The sequence below is a fragment of the Humulus lupulus genome, chromosome 9 (assembly GCF_963169125.1).
Source record: "Humulus lupulus chromosome 9, drHumLupu1.1, whole genome shotgun sequence".
Taxonomy (NCBI): Eukaryota; Viridiplantae; Streptophyta; class Magnoliopsida; order Rosales; family Cannabaceae; genus Humulus; species Humulus lupulus.
This window is the reverse complement of record NC_084801.1, coordinates 71,128,706-71,149,312: the sequence shown is the minus strand read 5'-3', so window position 1 is coordinate 71,149,312 and position 20,607 is coordinate 71,128,706. Positions and strand designations below refer to the sequence as shown.

At 46.6% G+C, this 20,607-nt stretch overlaps 1 long non-coding RNA gene across 3 annotated transcripts; it reads left to right on the top strand.

Moving 5' to 3' along the window:
* The first annotated feature begins 844 nt into the window (after window positions 1-844).
* LOC133800951 (uncharacterized) lies at window positions 845-19,037 on the top strand. 3 transcript variants are annotated; one of them, XR_009876667.1, is made up of 6 exons: window positions 845-936; window positions 1,096-1,170; window positions 1,255-1,335; window positions 17,059-17,158; window positions 18,590-18,777; window positions 18,881-19,037. It is a non-coding gene; the product is annotated as an uncharacterized LOC133800951 (long non-coding RNA). The 3 variants fall into 3 exon arrangements; XR_009876669.1 differs by having other exon boundaries at window positions 854-936; window positions 1,096-1,152; XR_009876668.1 differs by lacking the exon at window positions 1,255-1,335 and having other exon boundaries at window positions 1,096-1,192.
* The last annotated feature ends 1,570 nt before the right edge of the window (window positions 19,038-20,607 follow it).

Genomic DNA, 20,607 nt, shown 5'->3' with positions numbered 1-20,607 from the left:
CTTTTACTCTGTTCTGGGATAGATTTAGTACCAAAACCAATATAAATGTCTGCTTCTATGTTGGTTTTCTGCTAGCATGAACTGAAGTCTTTATAAAGCATATGGAGGGATTTGAATATGCAGGGATTTGACAATTGTTATTTAACATTTGAAATTGCAGACAACCTGGTGGCTGGGTTTGAATATGCAGGGATTTGACTATTTATTTAATGACTTGGTGCAGGATCTAAATAGATTTATTGATGAGAAGAGTGAAAGCAGAGGAACTGGTACACTCTATCATGTGTTTAAATTCTCTTTTCCTCTATTGTTATTATTTATTATTGTACATGCTATTCAGCCTCCTTTATATCGTCGCATTTGTTAATTATTGTTTAATGTTTATTTTCAGCTGAATTGTTTGGTGCTCTAAGGGGTCGTCTAGGTGACAACAACAAAAATTTAGTCATGGCAACATTGACATGCATTGGCAATGTTGCATGTGCAATGGGTCCAGCTGTTGAGAAAGCAAGCAAGGTTGATTTCTAATTCATGATCGCTAATTTTATGTAGTTTACTCTTTAAATTTGAATGTGAGTGTATTGATTTCTTTCAGGGCATTTTAGTGGATGTTTTGAAATGTTTGGGTGACAATAAAAAGCATATGAGGGAATGCACATTGAATGCTTTAGATTCTTGGCTCTCTGCTATTCATCTTGATAAAATGGTAAGTTTTTTTTTTGCTCTACGTTGTGGAAGCTGTGTAGTTTTTTTGTCTCAGGTGGCATGATTGTATACTTCTTGCAGGTTTCTTACATTGCTGTAGCTTGGACAGATGCAAAACTTGGTGCGGAAGGGCGCAAAGATATTTTTGAGTGGTTTTCAAAACAACTATCTGGGTTAACTGAATTTCGTGATGTTGTACAGCTACTAAAGCCAGCTTCCTCTGCTCTGACGGTAATTATGACTTGTCAAAAAGAGTGAAATATTCTTTTTACTTGTTTGCATAGCTAGAATATTTCCATGCTAACAATAATGTGCAAAGAGATGTAAGAATCATGATGCCAATTCCCTTTCCATTGTTTCTGGTTATGACTTTATGAAATTTTCATCCAGGATAAATCATCAGATGTTCGTAAAGCAGCAGAGACATGCATTGCTGAAATCTTGAGAGTTTGTACACAAGAAACTGTAAGTGCACTAGTAACTTTTGGTACTATTTTGACTCATTGGTCAGTTAGTGCATGAACACATTGTTTGAATGTATTATTTTAGGTTGAGAAGCTTGTTAGGGATGTTTAGGGACCAGCTTTAGCTCTTGTTCATGACGTTTGAAGCATTATGGTAATTTTCAAGGTAAGGCTGTTGGGTACTTGGGTCTCTTGCTTGTATTTTGTTTTGGTGATTTATACTGTTTACCGAGTTTTTCGGAAACGAATAACTAACAGAATAATAAAAAGATAAGAACTGTAGAAATGCTGAAATGTAACTAAACAAACAGTGTTTTTACGTGGTTCAGGCGTTAACAAGCCCTAGTCCACGAGTCGATGTTATTATACTTGGAAAAGGTTACAGTAAGATGGCTGGTGCACAAGAACTTCCCACACTCACAGTGTTTCTCTCGGGTTCTCTTGAAGAAGATGAAGCTAGAGAGATTTTAGTTGAGTTTTTGCTATATGATTTGTTCGTCCCCCTTCTTGTAAAATGAAGGGGTCTTTATAGCTAGGGTTTTGGATTAGGGTTTTTCTCTACGTACATGAGTCTTAATTACACCAGCCATAAATAGGGATACAATTACTGTAGTAGCATGGCTACAAGACTCTATGTGGGTATATTTACGTGAAAGTATGGGGAACACACAAAGTCAGCCGTCTTTTCCAAGTTGTCAGCGGAACAGTAGGCGAAAAGGTACCCTTAGGCGTGCTGGGATGTGTGCGGCTTTGACCTGAGGGGCGTGTCAGGCGGGATCCTGTGTCAGGCGGATATCATTCCAAATATGCCTCCTCCAGGACTCGACCGTTTGGCTTTGTTCCGTGCGAGGCACGGAACTGCTTCCGCGGAGACCACTCGAAGATCTTCTCCTGGAAGGAGCTTCCCTGAAGGATACCCTTTCGGGAGTCCGGGAGAGTTGACGAGTTTCCGTATTGTGTTTGCTTGGAAGAGTAATCCGGACACCAAGCGGGAGAGGCGAAGCCTTTCTGTTCATCCGCGAGCTCTGGTCACCTACCGTGAAAGACATCGATAATTCTGCTTCCCCGAGGCCATCAATCTAAACGCTATCCGGAAATCTGGATAACATTTACCCCCCAAGGTCACGGAGCTTTGAGGGATCCGGGAGCTTGTACAATCGGTTTCTTAGATTAGGCGAGGGGGCACCTTCTGTGTTCCCGGAAGGGTTCCTTTTTCCCGCCTGAGTGTTAGTATGAAAAAGAAAGGGAATTTCTTCTGTTTGAGATCAAGTACTCAAGTGCGGCAAGGACCACGTGTCATTCTGGGAATGGTTCTGCGACCAAGACGTGTGCGTGAGGCGACTGGTTGAGTATGCGTGCGTCAGTCATCTGACTAATGATTTGACGGTTTTTAATGGTACTCCGGGCCCGAGGTGGTGTAATGATGGGAAATAAATACTTTATTCCCATCCGAGGAGTCATAAATAGGATCGTCGCTTCCTCTCCAGCCGTTGGATCTGATGCACACGGAATGGGAAGATCGGGACCGTCCACTTGAGGAATTCGAAACGGCCTCTTCCCTGCCATAAAAACGAGGGAAAGGACCTTTCTTTCTCTTTACGCTTTCAGATTCTCCATCTTTAGGATTTTCAGATTTCCAAACCTTCGAACTCTCAGGCTTCCCAGCTTACGTTCCCCCGAACTTGCCATTTCTTTTGGTAAGTATCTGGAAACTTTTCTTTTTGATTTGGCAGTGGGTTTATTCCCCGAAGTTCCTGGTTTGAATCGCCGTTCGTCTTTGCAGCTTTTACTTCTCGCGATCGTGCTGTGCAGTGATCCAGTTACTCCTTCAACCTCCAACTACCCGAATATCAGTAAGTATTTCTACTTTGCTCTTTCCTCCCAAACCTTAGGTTGTTGGTAGTTGTTAGAGTAGAGGTTTCTGCCATTATTGCTTATGTGCATGTGTGAATAGGGCTTTGTTAGGCATGTGATTGATTGTGAGTCGATAAGTAGCCTTTTCTGCATGCTTTGGCGATTTGCGTTTGGAAAGTCGTCCCTTGTTTTGCTGTTTTAGGGCATAAGCATGAACGCCTTTAGGGTGTCTTTCTCTGGAAAAACACTTCTTTTGGTGGGCTTAGGCTCGGGGTCTGAGTCTGGTTCCTTGCTGTCCTTCGGGTGGCATGGTGCCAATCCCTCGGTAAGCTCAGTGGGAGCCTCTCCAGGCAGTTTTCGGGGAGGGTCTCCCCGACGCCTTTGATACCACTAGGGTATGACAAGGGTGCTGACTGCTTAGAGTGTTTTCTTCTTTCTTTTCTTTTGTCCAGTGACGAACATCTCGAAGGAACAACTCCTTGCTGCGGGGGAGGCTGATTCTGCCCAAGAGAAGGGCTCTCCTGTCGCTGGTGGAAAGGGGAAAGGAAAGGCGAAAGCGGTCGCGGCTAGCCCACCAACCTCCAATAGTTCCATCTGGGAGATGGACCAAAAACCGAACCTTTTCAGGAATTATGGCATGCTGGAGCTGTATTCCTCTGAGGCAGGCCTGAAGAACATCCCAGGTCTGATGTGGCACCGTCTATCGGTGCTGGGCGAGTCAGCTAGCCAGAGTCACGAGGGCTTTGGTGCCTGGAGCTAGGCACACATAGTGTGCGGGGCGCACTTGCCCCTAAGGAGTTACTTCGCCAATTTCTGTGTGAAGGCGGGGATTGCCCCCTTCCAGTTAATTCCTCCCAGCTACAAGCTCTTAGCAGGGTGGTTCATCTTTTGCAAGTCCCGGAGACTGGAAGCTCCTACCCCGGAGGAGGTGCTGTACTTTTACGGGTTGAAGTCTCAGCCTATGAGGGGTCATTCAGACAAGGTGGGGTTTTACAGGCTAGAAAGGCACCCGGACGTGATGTGCCCCATTGTCATACCGCGAGGGTTCCAGACCTCCGGGAATACTGGTTCCTGACGACTGGCTTCCCGCTGAAGAGGGTGCCAGCCCTATCTTTGGACATCAAAATCCCTGGTAAGCGCTCCTTCCTCTCCTTTTCTACTTTGTTTCTTTGCACTTGATTTGCTTTTTGGGAGGATCTCTAACGCTTGTATTTGATTTTCGCAGAAGTCGTTCCGCGGACACCTCGCTGCGCGGAGATGATAAGGAGGTCCAAGTTCTACGAAGGGCTTTCTGAGGAAGAGTTGAAAGTGGAGGGACTTGTGACCTCCGAATCGTTGAGGGAGTATGGGCTACTTGCCTTCTTCCAAAACATCGAGCCAGTGAGTGGCAGGGGGCAAACTCAGGTGTTAGCTGATATCCGGGAGCAGATTGCCCTGGAGCTGTCTAAGGTGATCACCCAAGCAGCTCGGGACGAAAATACTCTATCTCCTAGTTGGGCGGAGAGGTTCCCCGACCCCCAGCCGGAGGAAGAGGAGATCGAGGCTCGCCACGCCGCGGCTTACCCTAACGAAGGGGCTCCGGGGGCTAGTACCTCCGGGAGAGGTAAGACTAGTTTTCGATTGATCCACACCCCTAGTCTGTCTGAGGTTTCCCGGACCTCTCAGATGGGGTTTGATCCCCGTTTCCTTAGGCTAGATCCGCGTAGGATACCTTTCGACAGGTATTGCGATAGGGTAGATGAGCTCCTCTGGTGTCTGAGTGATGGTAGTCTGCCAGAAGGTGTCATCATGGTTGACCCTTCTTCTCTCAGCATGTCATTCCCGGACTTCAAGGAGTACGGGAGCTTCCTGGAGCAGGAAGCGATGTTTTGTTTTGCTCGGGGAAGGCCATCCACGTTTCTCGTGCATGGTCGTCCCTTTCAAACTTTTCTTTTTCTTGTTTCTTGTTCCCTGCTGGCGGGCTTGCTTGTGCTTTTATGTTGTTGATTGTCTTGTCTTCCGCTTATCTTCTTTCTCATTGCTTGTTGGTTCGTTAACCTTGCTTTGTACGTTTCTTGCAGAGTATCCCGAAGCCAAGATGTTGGGGAGGGTTACTTTGCTTATTAAGAAGGCTGCCACCAGCCAAGACCCATCCACGGGGAAAGGACGGAAGACCAAAGCTGGTAGGGGAGGTAAGGCTGCCTCCCCCAAGAAGACAAGTGGCGAGGCACAAGCGTCTCCGAGGGTAGAGAAGTCCCCTGCTGACGGGCCTTCCGAGACTATGATGGTCTCGAGTAGCAGCAGCGACGCGGAAGGGCTTGTGTTCCCCGTGAGGACAACTGGGGTGAGCAAGCGTCCCGGAGAAGATGCTGAGGGCGCTAAGAACAAACGCCTTAGACACTCTTCTCCCGGTCGAAGGCAACAACAACAGCAACGACAGCAACCACAACTACAACAACAGCAGCAACAGGAACAAGAGAGACAATCACCAACGCCGCAGCAGCAGCAACAACAACATCCAAACCAGCAGCAGCAACAAGGGCCATTACTTCTGCTGCCGCAGCAGCAAAAGCAACAGACCGGGGCCTTAATACCCCGGCTGCCTCCTCCTCCAGCCCAAAGGGGGTCCACCCTTCCGGGGTCTCCGTCTTCTCAGACAACCAATCTTCCCCTGCCTGGCCTGAAGTTCCACTTTCCGCGGAAGCCAACCAGTTTTCCCGCTGCTCTCCTGGAGGGTGTAAGACGGGCCGATAGTTTTTTGAAGAGGCGGTTAGAGGCGGAGAAGGCCGTTACTCAGGGAAGGGCAGATAACTTGTCTGCCGTGAAGAGAGCTGAGCTGGCCGAGGGGGTGAGATCTCTTCACCCGGCCGGAGCGGTTCTGGATGGTCCAGCCTTGGAGAAGAGGCTGGTGCCCAGGCTCGGACGTGCATTGGCGTCGTTCGGAGCTGAGATGATGGAGGACATGGCCCTGAGCTTATGCGAGCTCAATTCTGAGAAGTGGGCCATCAGTAGCAGCAAGGATCCGCTGTTACTGACACACGCTGTGAAGCAGCAACTGTCCGGGGTAAGCCGTCAGTTGTTATTTTTTGGGATCACCTGTCTTTTGGTCTGGCTTTAGCTCGTTCTGTTGTCTTTCCTTGCAGGCCTCTATGATCGCGGAACGCTCGTTCCGAGAGGTTGGTGCAGCTCTGGTTCAGCTGGAGGAGAGCCAGCTGGCTCGCCAGGCCTTGGAGGCGGAGAAACAGAAGCTGACCCAACAGGCCTTGGGGGCTTCGAAGAAGATTGATCAGGCCCGGCGTACAGCTGAAGAAGAGGCGGAGAAGAAATATCTTGCCAAATATCAAGAGTACCGGGCCAAGGCAGAGAATGAGTTTAGACAGCGGTCAGATGGGATGAAGGCCGAAAACTCCAAGCTCCGGGAAGAGCTGTCCCAAGCCAAGGTGGAGAAGGATACCCTGGAAGCCCGCTTGCAATCAAAAAACGATCTCCTCCTTAAGCGGCAAGAGGAATATTCCACTCTTCAGAGTAAGCTGCACGAGGAGGAGCAACTCCATAAGAGGAGCAGGGATCTCGTGTCTATGCTGCAGTTGGGGCTCGCCGAGAAGGATAAAGAGATCGGGGCCTTGCAATTCACTGCCAGGGGACATGTGACCGAGAAGCAATCCGTGCTGAACCAAAATAGGGAGCAGCGCAAGGAGATTGATTCTCTTAAGGGGGAGCGGGATGCCTCTAAGGCCGAAATGGAAAAATTGAGGGCCCAAGTAACTGTCGCGGAAGCACAGCTGGCAACCTCCGAGGCGGAGCGCTTGAAGGAGAGGGAGGATGCTGAGGTGATACTGAACAGGACGATTAATATATCGCATGTGGTCCTCATGCATCAACTCTGGAAAGTGAACCCGGAGGTATTAGGCTATCTGGGAGATGATGCCGAAGCCATGAGGGAGAAGCTACTCGTGTGGGATCAGGGCCCAGAGGCGTACGTCCAAACTTACAACATTGACGAACGTGCTGAAGCTCCTGAGGCGGGAGATCCCGGAGAGGCGGGGACCTCTGAACCTTCTCATGACCAAGTTCCTCCTTCCAATGAGCCGACTCCGCCAGCCTCCGTTGAAACCGATGCCCCCGAAGCTGCGGTCTTGGAAGCTGTAGTTACCCCCAATGCTTGAAGGGGTTTTATCTTTAATTATTTTTCATTTTGAGTTTTTCATTGCGGACATTTTTGCCATAATCATAGCATTCTCCTTTCTTTTCTGCCGAGTTCTTTATTTATCTTTGCGCTTAGGGTAGACATTTATACGGTAGAAACTGTTGTAGGGGCGTATGGGGTTTTGGTTCCAACGGCCAAAACCTATGCACTTCCCACTTGAAGCTTTAACGGATGATGTCTTTTCCCATGTAGTTTCTAGGTTACGAAGGTTTCCTGGTTCCAACGGCCAGGCTCCTTTCACCGTATTTTAGCTTTCCTGAGGCAAATAGCCAATCCCGGGACTTGTAGTTATACTGTTCGCTAGGATTGCTAAGGTGAGTCGTTCCATTGTTTGGAACGGGGGCTCTTTTGGTGAGCGTCGCTAGACTTAAGGTTAGATCTTTGCGAAGCAAAACTACTGTTGTTGCGAACCTCATGGTGGCTGACTTCAGGGACCTGGCATGGAGCCCTGCGAGGCAAGGCTTATTGCTGTCGGGGAAATCGCCACGCCCACCAGGTGTGATCCTGGAGCAGGGGCTTTGCGAAGCAAAGCCGGCTGTGAGTGGGGGGATCAAGCATGTCTGCTTCTGGAGCTGAAACTTGCAATGGCCATGGAGCTTGCCATGCATTATTTTGTGAGATCCGGAGTTGGAGCCTGCGAAGCAAGGCTTACAACGGTCGCGGATCTTGCCATCTTTTGCCTCGCTGGACCCGGAGCTGGAGCTTGCGAAGCAAAGCTCTACAGCGCTCGCGAATCTTGCCATCTTTCGCCTTGCGGGATCCGGTGCTGGAGCTTGCGAAGCAAAGCTCTACAGCGCTCGCGGATCTTGCCATCTTTCGCCTTGCGGGACCCGGAGCTGGAGCTTGCGAAGCAAAGCTCTACAGCGTTCGCGGATCTTGACATCTTTCGCCTTGCGGGACCCGGAGCTGGAGCTTGCGAAGCAAAGCTCTACAGCGTTCGCGGATCTTGCCATCTTTCGCCTTGCGGGATCCGGAGCTGGAGCTTGCGAAGCAAAGCTCTACAGCGTTCGCGGATCTTGCCATCTTTTGCCTTCCGAGACCCGGAGCTGGAGTTTGCGAAGCAAAGATCTACAGCGATCACGGAGAATTCTGCAAAGGACTTGCCAGGGAGTTGGGGGTGTTTTGGCGTAGCTCTATGAACGTGCCTCAACCCCCAGTCCCGTCCATCGCTGGGCTACACAGGAGATAATTCTCATGATACATAATGGCAGGCATTTCCATGGCAATTTTCACATAAGCACATAATGCACATATGACACGTAATGCAAGCATGTTCATGGCAACAAATAAACCTAAGCTTAACAATTTAAACATTTCAAACAATTTAAAAATTTCAAACACAATGCTAGCACACAAGTGGTGTTCTGTGTACGTTTTGTTCAAGGGGCGTATGGCTATGCCTTAGCCATGTATACCCCCCAAGTGAGCGTGGGGTCCGGACGTCTCCGGACCGCGTGGTCACTTGTTAAAACGCAGCTTTGAACACAGGGATAAAAAGTGCAGTAAAAGCGGAGTGAATCTCTCCGTGTTTCATTAAATTAGCCTGCTAGGCGTGAGTTTTACAACAGGGAGGATTATTTCCACATTTTTCACTTTTGCTATTTTCACCAAGGACTTCCGACTGGATGGTCCGGGGCCTACTGGTAGTAACGGCGGAGGTGCTCCGCGTTCCAGGCGCGCGGGACTTTAGATCCGTCGAGTCTCTTTAAGTGATACGTCCCATGGCCCACTTTTTCTTGGACTTCTTAGGGGCCTTCCCAGTTGGGTCCGAGGACTCCTACTCCCGAATCCTGCGTAGCAGGAAATACTCTCCGTAGGACAAGATCCCCAACTTCGAATGTACGGCTCTGGACTCTCATGTTAAAGTGTCGGGCTATCTTGCCTTGGTACATTTTTAGTTGGACCTGCGACTGCTCCCGGAGCTCCTCGATCATGTCCAAGGACTCCTGGAGGAGGGCATGGTTCCGGGTAGGATCGTAGGTGTCTTGCCTGTGAGAGGGGATCATAGCTTCTACAGGGATGACGGCCTCGCAACCGAAGGTCATGGAATAAGGCGTGTGCCCCGTCGAAGTTCTCTCTGTTGTGCGATAGGCCCAAAGTACTCGCGGAAGTTCTTCCGGCCAGTGAGCCTTGCAGGCTTGGAGTTTTTTCTTCAACGTGGTCTTTAATATTTTGTTTACAGCTTCCACTTGCCCATTAGCCTGGGGTCTGGCGACTGCGGAAAAGCTTTTGATAATTCCATGCGAAGCACATAAGTTCGTGAAGTGTTCACTGTCAAACTGCTTTCCGTTGTCGGACACAATTTTCCGTGGAAGCCCAAAACGACACACTATATTCCTGATGACAAAATCCAGTGCTTTTTTTGATGTGACCGTGTTCATAGGTTCAGCTTCAGCCCATTTGGTGAAGTAGTCTACCGCGACTATGGCGTACTTCACTCCACCCTTTCCAGTTGGGAGGGAACCTACTAGGTCAATGCCCCAAACGGCGAACGGCCAGGGGCTGGTCATTAGGGTAATTTCTGTAGGCGGCGCTCGCGGAACCTTGGCGTACCTCTGGCACTGCTCACACTTCCTGACATAATCCACACAATCCTTCTTCATGGTGGGCCAGAAGTATCCTTGTCGAAGGATCTTTTTGGAGAGGCTTAGCCCGGAGGTATGATCGCCACAGAAGCCTCCGTGAATCTCATGGATGATGGTGCTGACTTCGGTTCCGGCAACACACCTAAGGAAGGGTATGGACAACCCCCTGCGGTAAAGCTTTCCATCCATAACCACGTATCGGGGAGCTTGATATTGGAGCTTCCTTGCGTCAGCTTTATCAGTGGGGAGCTCTCCGGTGGTGAGAAATCTGAGGATGGGTCCTATCCAGGAGTGGGAATGGTCGATGATGGCGTTTATCCTTCGTGTCTCAGTACTGGGGGCTTCTAAGTGCCCGATGGGGACTAAGCCATACTGTTCAATCTCCGGGTCCGTTGCAAGCTTGGCCAGCGTGTCCGCGAGTGAGTTCTGGTCCCGGGGGACCTGGCAGATTTGGTAGCTTTTGAAATGCTGCAGTAGGTCGCGGGAGAGAGACACGTAGGCAGCCATCCTTTTGCCTTTCGTCTGGTATTCCCCGGATATTTGGTTTACCACAAGTAGGGAGTCGCTGTATACTTCGATTTTTTGGGCTCCGACTTCTCTGGCCAGTCGTAACCCAGCTAACATGGCTTCGTGTTCTGCCTCGTTGTTGGATGCTGGGAACGCGAAACGGATGGCACTCTGGAGCTGATGCCCTTGGGGAGATATTAGGATGACCCCCGCCCCAGCTCCTTTTTCATTTGAGGCTCCGTCTACGTAGACCTTCCAGGTGGGAAGTTCCGGGACAGGATCTTTCGGGAGGTCATTCTTTCCAGAGCATTCCACAATAAAGTCCGCGAGAGCTTGACCTTTTATGGAAACACGTGGTTGGTAGTGGACGTCGAACTGGCTCAGTTCCATGGCCCACTTAAGCAATCTTCCAGAAGACTCGGGCTTCTGCAGGACTTGTCGGAGAGGGTGGTTGGTGAGTACTTTGATGGTGTGCGCCAGGAAATATGGCCTCAGCTTCCGTGAAGCGATCAGCAAGCAGAGGGAGAGTTTCTCGATCATCGAATATCTGGACTCGGCGTCCAATAACCTCTTGCTTACGTAATACACAGGGAGCTGGATACGGCCATCTTCCCGGACGAGAGCGGCACTTACTACGTGCTCAGTCACAGCTAAGTATAAGAACAACGCCTCTCCTTCGACAGGTTTGGACAGAATGGGAGCTCGGGTTAAATGTTCTTTGAGGTGTTGGAAGGCTGCTTCGCATTCGGGGGTCCACTCGAACTTCTTGTTTCCTCGCAACACATTGAAGAAGGGGATACACTTGTCAGTGGCCTTGGATACGAAGCGGCTGAGAGCAGCTATCCTTCCGGTAATGCTCTGGACATCCTTATGTTTCCGGGGGGAAGGCATATCTATGAATGCCTTTATTTTCTCAGGGTTGGCTTCCACTCCGCGGGAGCTGACAATGAAACCGAGGAACTTCCCAGACGAGACCCCGAAAGTACATTTCTTTGGATTCAGTTTCATCCCGTACTTTCGGATCACGGCGAAAGCTTCCTCGAGGTCGTCACTGTGGTCCCCGGAGGTCTTGGACTTTACCAACATGTCGTCCACGTACACCTCCATGTTCTTCCCCAGTTGGTCATTGAACATTCTGTTTACCAGACGCTGGTACGTCGCCCCAGCATTCTTCAAACCGAAAGGCATGACCACGTAACAGTAGACACCCTTGTCCGTGAGGAAGTTGGTGTGTTCCTGGTCCGCGACATGCATCTTGATCTGGTTGTATCCGGAGTACGCATCCATGAAGGATAAGAGTTCGTACCCGGAAGTAGCGTCTACCATCTGATCAATTCGCGGGAGAGGGAAACAATCTTTCGGGCAGGCCTTGTTTAGGTCTGTGAAGTCAATGCACATTCTCCAGGACCCATCAGGTTTCGGGACCAGAACTGGGTTGGCCAACCACACGGGATAGTGCGACTCCTGGAGAAAGCCTATGGACATCAATTTGTCCACTTCAGCTTTGACGGCTTCGGCTCTCACTGGGTCCAGCGGCCTCCTCTTTTGGCGAATGGGAGTTGCAGATGGGTCTATGTTGAGTGCGTGGCACGCAACATTGGGATTAATCCCCGTCATATCGGCGTGGCACCATGCCAGGATATCCTGATTATCCTTCGCAGTGGCTACGATCTTATCTCGAACGGCCGACGGCAGGTTTTTCCCCACCTGAATGACCTTGGTGGGTTCTCCCGGGTTGAGGATCACCTCTTCGACTTCCTCCATCGGCTCTATTGCTTTCTCGATTCCCACTCTTGGGTCGAGTTCGTCAAAGTATGCCTCCTGAGCACCCCCAGTTTCTGGCAATTCTTCCGCCAAAGGAATGGCAGCAAACGTCTCCTGGACCGTGTAGACGGATCGGACGGAGACGTTATAACAGCTCCGTGCACTTCTTTGGTCTCCTCGGAGGGTGCCAATACGCCCATCGTCGCATGGAAACTTCAAACATAAGTGGCGTATCGAGGTTATGGCCCCACAATCGATCAGGACTGGTCGGCCTAAGATGGCATTATACGCCGTGGGGTAGTCGACCACCACGAATGTGCTATGCTTGAAGGCACAAGCGTCGCTTTCTCCTCTGAGGGTGACTGGAAGTTGAATTTTGCCTAATGGCATGAGTGCGTCCCCATTGAAACCTTGAAGCTGGATGGGGCATGGGGCCAGGTCCGTCTCGGTCAATCGGATCGCGTGGAAGGCCGCTTTGAAGAGGATGTTCACGGAGCTTCCGTTATCGATCAAGATCCGTGAGACCTTCTTATTGGCAATCTGGGCTTCCACTACGAGGGGATCGTTGTGGGGGAAGTGTACATGTCGAGCATCGTCCTCCGTGAAGGTGATGGGAAGATCTATCATTCGGGGATGTTGAGCAGGTGATTGGACCAAAGCGCACATCTCCTCGGCGTGCTCTAACTCCTTCAAGTACCTCTTCTGGGAGTTGCGGGTACTTCCGGCAAGGTGTGGTCCTCCGGAAATGGTGGCGACGTGTCCGTCAACGGGTGGCGGAGCAAGGCCGGGCGGATATGGGTTGCCTGGTCCTGGAGCCAACAAGGCAATGGGCGCCGGAGCGGGTGGAGCAGGAAGTGCTGGGAACTGAGACCCGGGAGCTTGGGGGTGACCGGCTCCAGGAGCGCTAGCGGCCCCCCTCTGTCCCGGGGAATATGAAGCTCCGTGAACTACCCCCTGTCCGGGATAGATAATGGGTATCCTCACCCACTGACCGAGGTGTCCCGCTCTTGCCAGGGACTCGATCTCATCCTTCAGCTGAAGGCACTCATTCGTGGTGTGCCCCACGTCTCCGTGAAACTCACACCTCTTATTGGAGTCTCGCGGACGCCTTCCTCTGTGAGACACTTTCGGGGGCTTCCTGTAGTTGACCATATTACAGGTCGCCCGATAGACATTCTCTCGCGAGTCTATCAAACTGGTATATTCCGTGAACTTGGGCTCATAGTCCTTTCGGGGTTTCTTTGAATGGTCTCCCCGGTTGGAGTTTCTTCCGCTTCGTTTGCTCCGCGATTGGCTCAAATTTCGTTCTGGGGCTTCCGCTTGCGGCTGCGGCATGCCAGGAGCGATACTACATCCGGTTTGTACTGCTCCGTACCCAGAGAAATGGGTTTGACTCGGCGTCTGAGCAGACGCGGAAGGCCCGTACACACTTGGAGTGAATTGGGCTCCTGGAAGCGTGAGGGCTGGTGCGGGAGCTTGCGAAGCAAAGCTCAGCGCAGTCACGGAAGGGGTTGGAGCCGGGGGAACTCCAAAGGCCTGCTGGTAGGCATCCTCAAGGTTGATGATTCCCTGAGCTTTTGACATGAATTCGGACAGTGTTTCTGCCCGTCTCCTTTGCATTTCCCCCCATAGCAGGGAGCCGACAGTAAGGCCCGATTAAAGGGCGATCAGCTTCATGTCATCGCTGACCTTGGTTTTTGCAGTAGCTTCCATCATTCTCTGAATGAAAGCTTTGAGGTTCTCAGTGGGTTGCTGCTTGATGTTGGTTAAGGAACCAACCTCCATGTCGTGGTCGCGGGCAGCAATAAACTGCCTCCTAAACGCGGACTGTAGCTCCTTCCAACTGTGGATTGATCCGGGAGCTAATCTTTTCCACCAGTCCTCCGCGGACTTGGTAAGGGTGAGTGAGAAGCACATGCATTTGGCGTCCTCACTGACACGCGTCACTTGCATCATCTTATTGTATTTAGCTAGGTGGGTACGCGGGTCTGTCCTCCCATCATATAATTCTATGTGAGGCATTTTGAAGTTATCCGGGAGGGACGTTTCCGCGATCCTCCTAATACATGGTTCCGGGTCTTCCTCCTCAGAATCTGACAGGGCCCCATTTTGCTTCCGGACCAGCTTGGTCAAGGCAGCAATCTGTTCCTCGAGCCTCTTCGTATCACTTTCCGGGAGGTCACGTCCCCGGAGCTTGTCATTAATATGATTTCGGAGGTCATCTCCGCGAGGCCGGGCCTTTTACCCTTTGGCCTTTTCATACTTGGCCTCCAACCTTCTTCTTAGGTCCACCGTGGACCAGCTATCTTCGGAGTGCGAGTTCGCAGCCCGACCGTCCTGATTGACGGAATCACTGGGGCGGTTGTTCCTTCCCCTAGGCCTGGGTGCCTTAGCACCGGGCCCTTTAGGCACAGAGTGCCCCCTTGGTCCTGAAGGACGTCTGGGCTTAGGAGCGCCAGAGACCTTCTGCGCGCGGGGGGGGCAGTCGGCCTGGTGATTCACGCCTTTAGGAGGTGCAGGGGCGTCAGCGCGCACAGGCTCTCCAACTTTTTCTTTGCCCTTGTTAGGGGCGGCTTTGGATGGTCCAGCAGCGGCTGGATCCGGCATGGGGGCATCAGCACCACCTAGAACAGAGGCATCCTCGTCCGAGTCGCCTAGATCTCCGAACTTACTTTGGAGGCGTTCCATCATGCGTTGCATTCTTTCGGAGACGCGCTCCTGCTCAGCAAGCTTGGCCTTAGTGGCCACCAGTTCTTCGGCTACTTGGACCAGTTCTGGGTCCTTCTCATAGTAGCAGCCGTCCTTGTAATAACCGTCTTGGACATACTCTTCTTCGTCTTCTATGTATGTTGTATCTTCGGTACTGACCTGATCCTGGCGGGATGTCGGGTCTTCACCTTGGTAGTCTAAGGGTTCGCTTTGCACCACATCTTCCATCACGGTATCGGGGTTGACCGTAGCATTTTTGTCAACAGCGGATTTTCTCGTAGTCACCATCTCTTTAGCATGAAGTGAATACAAAAAACGTACACAGAAAAAGAGCTGACTAACAACTTCCTACAGCTCTCAATGAAAGCACCAAAATGTTTACCGAGTTTTTCGGAAACGAATAACTAACAGAATAATAAAAAGATAAGAACTGTAGAAATGCTGAAATGTAACTAAACAAACAGTGTTTTTACGTGGTTCAGGCGTTAACAAGCCCTAGTCCACGAGTCGATGTTATTATACTTGGAAAAGGTTACAGTAAGATGGTTGGTGCACAAGAACTTCCCACACTCACAGTGTTTCTCTCGGGTTCTCTTGAAGAAGATGAAGCTAGAGAGATTTTAGTAGAGTTTTTGCTATATGATTTGTTCGTCCCCCTTCTTGTAAAATGAAGGGGTCTTTATAGCTAGGGTTTTGGATTAGGGTTTTTCTCTACGTACATGAGTCTTAATTACACCAGCCATAAATAGGGATACAATTACTGTAGTAGCATGGCTACAAGACTCTATGTGGGTATATTTACGTGAAAGTATGGGGAACACACAAAGTCAGCCGTCTTTTCCAAGTTGTCAGCGGAACAGTAGGCGAAAAGGTACCCTTAGGCGTGCTGGGATGTGTGCGGCTTTGACCTGAGGGGCGTGTCAGGCGGGATCCTGTGTCAGGCGGATATCATTCCAAATATGCCTCCTCCAGGACTCGACCGTTTGTCTTTGTTCCGTGTGAGGCACGGAACTGCTTCCGCGGAGACCACTCGAAGAGCTTCTCCTGATAGGAGCTTCCCCGAAGGATACCCCTTCGGGAGTCCGGGAGAGTTGACGAGTTTCCGTATTGTGTTTGCTTGGAAGAGTAATCTGGACACCAAGCGGGAGAGGCGAAGCCTTTCTGTTCATCCGCGAGCTCTGGTCACCTACCGTGAAAGACATCGATAATTTTGCTTCCCCGAGGCCATCAATCTAAACGCTATCCGGAAATCTGGATAACATATACCAATAATAATTATTTTTTTCCAGAATCTTTTGAATGGTTTAAAATATTTTTTTGGTTGTTGGGTTGGGAAAAATAGACCATTCTTAAAACCTTATAAATTAAGCTCATTTTAACAGGTTGGTAGGCTCTGATAATGATACCGCTTGTAATTTTTTCTATTTGGATTTTTTTAAATGCATGTAATGAAATATGAATATAATTTAGTAATGCATTTGAACTATCTAACATTTTCTTTGCTTGAATTTTTTTAGTGTAAAAGTTGAATTTGTCAGATTAGTCTTAGTGTCCAGTCTTTAATGTTTAATTGGAGAGCTGATTATTGAAATATAAACTGAACTGCAATTTGTTGGATTCAAAACTTGGACAATGTATTATACTATACTATTCGGTTCTTATCATTACAAAATGATTTGCTGTTGTCTATCCTTGTGCAGATCTCTACAAATTTTTATTCTCCAAATATGAATGTTGTCAATGAGAACTTCCTCCCTCTGCTCAAACGCCTTGATGACTGCATAGCGTAAGGGGATGCTATTTACATCATATATATTTATGTATCATATTATTTCTAATTGGTAACGGGTCTTTGTAACTAGTATTTTGGTCCTCTCCTTTCTTATAAGAATAGAAAATAGCCCTGTAATGTAGCTGTTGCATTCCTTAGAAATTCTTCTTTTGTGCCCAAAACTGTGTCCCATTAATCTGTGACAGTGTTGCAAGGTCCATTTTTTTTTAACCAAGCCTAAAACTGTGTAGGCTTATCTAGCATTTTGATCCTCAACCAAGGCTATCATGCAATGCATCATTTGTTAGCATTAGATGAATATGCTTTTGGATCCCTAGTTTGTGTTGTTTCTGCTCTTGCTTTTCAGGGTTGATTTCCTTCATTGTTTTTGGCCTTGAGCTCATTGGGTAGTTTACTTCACTGGGTTTTGATTGTATGCAGACACAAATTCTCACTCAAGTAGAAAGTGCTTCTATATTTTACTAATGCTTGTAGTGTGTCATCTATGAGCAGGCCCGTGAGGCTGAAATTTCTGTACAGGGGAAATTGGGAAATTGTAGAACAAGTTGTTGATTACTGGTACTCCATTACAGAACAGTGTGGAAGAGTTGTGGTAAATAATTTCTCTTTTTCACTAACACAGACATATAAGATTTTGTGTGTTCTGCATTGTTGTTAATTTGATCTACATGCATGTGATTACCCATTTAACAAAACAGTCCAGCTTGTTTGGAGTTTTATGTTTAGAGCTGATTATGGTGCCTGGGAAGTGGGAAGTGGGAAGTATGGGAATAATTTTTGTTCTTCTCCCTCCACCAATTGTGATTATGAGCACATATACCAAATCTTTTAGCTGTTGGACGGGTTTAAACTCTGTGCTTAGTAATTCCTTTAATGTTTAAATTTGCAGAAATATTGAATTATTAAATTTGAATTTCTTATGTTCTATTTGATAATTTTTGGCATCTTTAATTATGTGTGGAGAGGTTGAAGCAGCTACAGTTTCTAGATATGCTAAAATTTTGATGTTGGGCAACTGTTTTGTTAGCTGTTATAGTGGAACCATCATCAATTTCATCTGGTGTCTAGATATCATTTTAATAATATATTTCTAAACTACTCCTGTTTCAAGTACTATTCTTTTTTATTCTTACAATGTTGTTGACTCTTCTGTCTTCTCTTGGCTTTTATTACATTTTAGTTATCATAATCAATCTCTGAATTAGCTTCAATTCCCAGATGTTCTTCTTATTTGAATTCTTCAATAAAATTTTGTTATTATAAACAAGAAAATGCATAACATAGTTGTACAATTACAGCTTATATTGTGACTGATAATAATCTAGAAAGGAGATTCTGGAAATATGGAAATATAGAGTCTGGTATAGGAGCAAGCTATTGAGAAATCTATAGCAAAAACAGGAAGAAATGTAAACAAACTCCTGAAACTAACAGAACCAAAACTAAGCCAGACTCTAATTTAGAGAAGGCAGAACCATTCAAAAGGAAAGATAAGAACTTTAGAAACATATTACTAAATACACTGCCGATTCCGAACATTATCTGAGAAGATGTCTTTGAACTCTTTTACTTTGAACACACACATAGTAACCCAAAATCTGATCTTCTCCCACAACACCTCCCCAGATTCTTCTTTATCTTCAAAGATTCTCTTTTATGCAACATTATTCGATTGCTTTAACTTACAATGCTAACATTAGAAATGTGCTGCCTCAAATCATGTGTTGACGTATCAACTTTTCGTGAGCTTGAGACCTTTGTGAGGTCTGTGAGGGTATTTGTTTGCTTTTACCATTTAGGTCTCTTCTAGCTTTAGGCTTTTTTTTTTTTTGAGAAATAGGCTTTGTTAATATTGCTGCTATTAGTGTTTACATATTGTTAATGAAGAGATGATGCAATCATTGTTGCCTTTAAATGTACGAGTGAATGCATCTAAAAATTGATTTCTGACTTGTATTGTGCTTTTGATTCTTCTCACAGCATTCAATATTAAAACCATTCATGCTACGTCGAGTTAAAACAGATGTAGTTTCAGAGCTTACCAGGAAAACAGAGATCACAGTGCACTGCAAATTGAGTTCACGACAACAAGCTTTTTATCGAGCTATCAAGAACAAGATATCTCTTTCTGAGTTATTTGACAACAATCGTGGACAACTTAATGACAAAAAACTCCTTAATTTAATGAATATTGTCATTCAGCTAAGGAAGGTAAGCTATGCTTTTCCACCTCCTTTCCTGAAATTAATTTAATTGCTACAAGCAATCAAGTGAGGAAGCTAATTTTTATTTATTTTTTACTGTGTGGTGCCAGGTCTGTAATCATCCAGAGTTATTCGAAAGGAGTGAGGGAAGCACATATCTCTACTTTGGTGAGATTCCCATCGCCCTTTTGCCTGCCCCCTTTGGGGAATTGGAGGATGTACACTACTCAGGAGGTCACAATCCTATAATATTCAAGGTTCTTTTTATAGCTGTTGTCTTTTAATATACATAACTATGCAAAATCTCTTGTATTGTTATTATTCTTTTCAAATAAGCTCCATCCCCCACATGTCCTCACCCATCTCCCCTGTATGTAGTTTAACATGAAATAAAATAAAAATGAAAATGAATAGCATTGTAGAACTTATTTCCATATCACCTTACATCCATGTCACGTTTCCACTACTTTTTGGTTGGTGGTTTTTTACAAGTCCTGAGGAAGGCTGGGAAATACATTATCAGTTCCCACAGAAGGCTGAACTTATTTTTTCTTTTTTAGATTTTACCAAACTTGGTTATTTTTAATCCGAATTAGGAAAATAAGATGCAATTGTGATCCTTCTTTTTAATTATTTATTAAAATTGGTGTTTTTCTTAGTTTCTTCCTCTTTACTATGAAGGATTCTGGAAGCTCCTATTCAATTCCTTGTACAAAAGTTTAGAATTTGCAACGTGCTTCTTATAAAAATTGCATGTATAGTTGTGGTGGTTATGGAACTAATGGCTATTGAAGACTTGGAAAGCATATTTTATGTATCTTTAAAACTTATTGTTCATCATCGTGACTACATTAGTATTATTTAATTTAATCTGTGTTGCTTCTGCTACCAATGATTTAATCAGAGCACAGACTAGTATTATTTAATCTGTGTTAATTCTGCTATTAATGGCTTACTAAGAATTCAGTATGCAGGTTGTTCCATGCATGTATGTTTTCCTTTCCTTTCATTAAACTTGTTCATTAAATTTGACCATGGATTACTTTATATATCATTGCTATAAGACCAGACCAGTGACTATATTCTTAGAAAATTCATCACATATATATATATATTAATAATTATCTATAAATTCCCTATGTTTTGTATTTTTTTAATCAGAAATAAAAATAAATGAATAATTAATAATGATTCTTAGAGACAGTGTTTTATGTGTTTCTCTTAGAGATAGTGTTGTTTTATGTGTTTGGTTTTAATGGTATTAGCAGAGTAGAATTTTGATTCTCTTTACTCACTCTTCCATATTTAATACCGTATCATTGTTACTGAAGAATGCTTCATTGTTTATATGATGTATTTGATTGACTTCTGTTAAAAAGGTTTCTTTTAGTGGTCGGTCTGGTAGTTACCATGTGAATTATTTGTGATAGCATATATATCCTTCTTTGTGGTTATAGATTGGAAACAGAGGAATTGTAGCTGTTGTAGAGAATTGTAAGTCCCTGACAGATCTTAGCCTCCGATTTTGTGATAGGTGAATTCTTCTTTTCATTGTTTATAGAATTACAAATATTTGAGTATGAATTACACTTTGATTTCTGTCTTCACTCGCATATTAATTATTAGGGTCGGGGACAAGGCACTTGTTGCCATTGGTAAGTGTAACTCCCTACAGTATCTAAACGTTAGTGGCTATCATCAAATTTGTGATGCTGGAATAATGGCCATTCCAAGTGGTTGTCCTCAACTTACCTACCTAGACGTGAGTGTTCTCTAGGTGTGTTCTCCTACTTAATAACCACCAATTACCACCACTTGATTATATGTACACATAGAC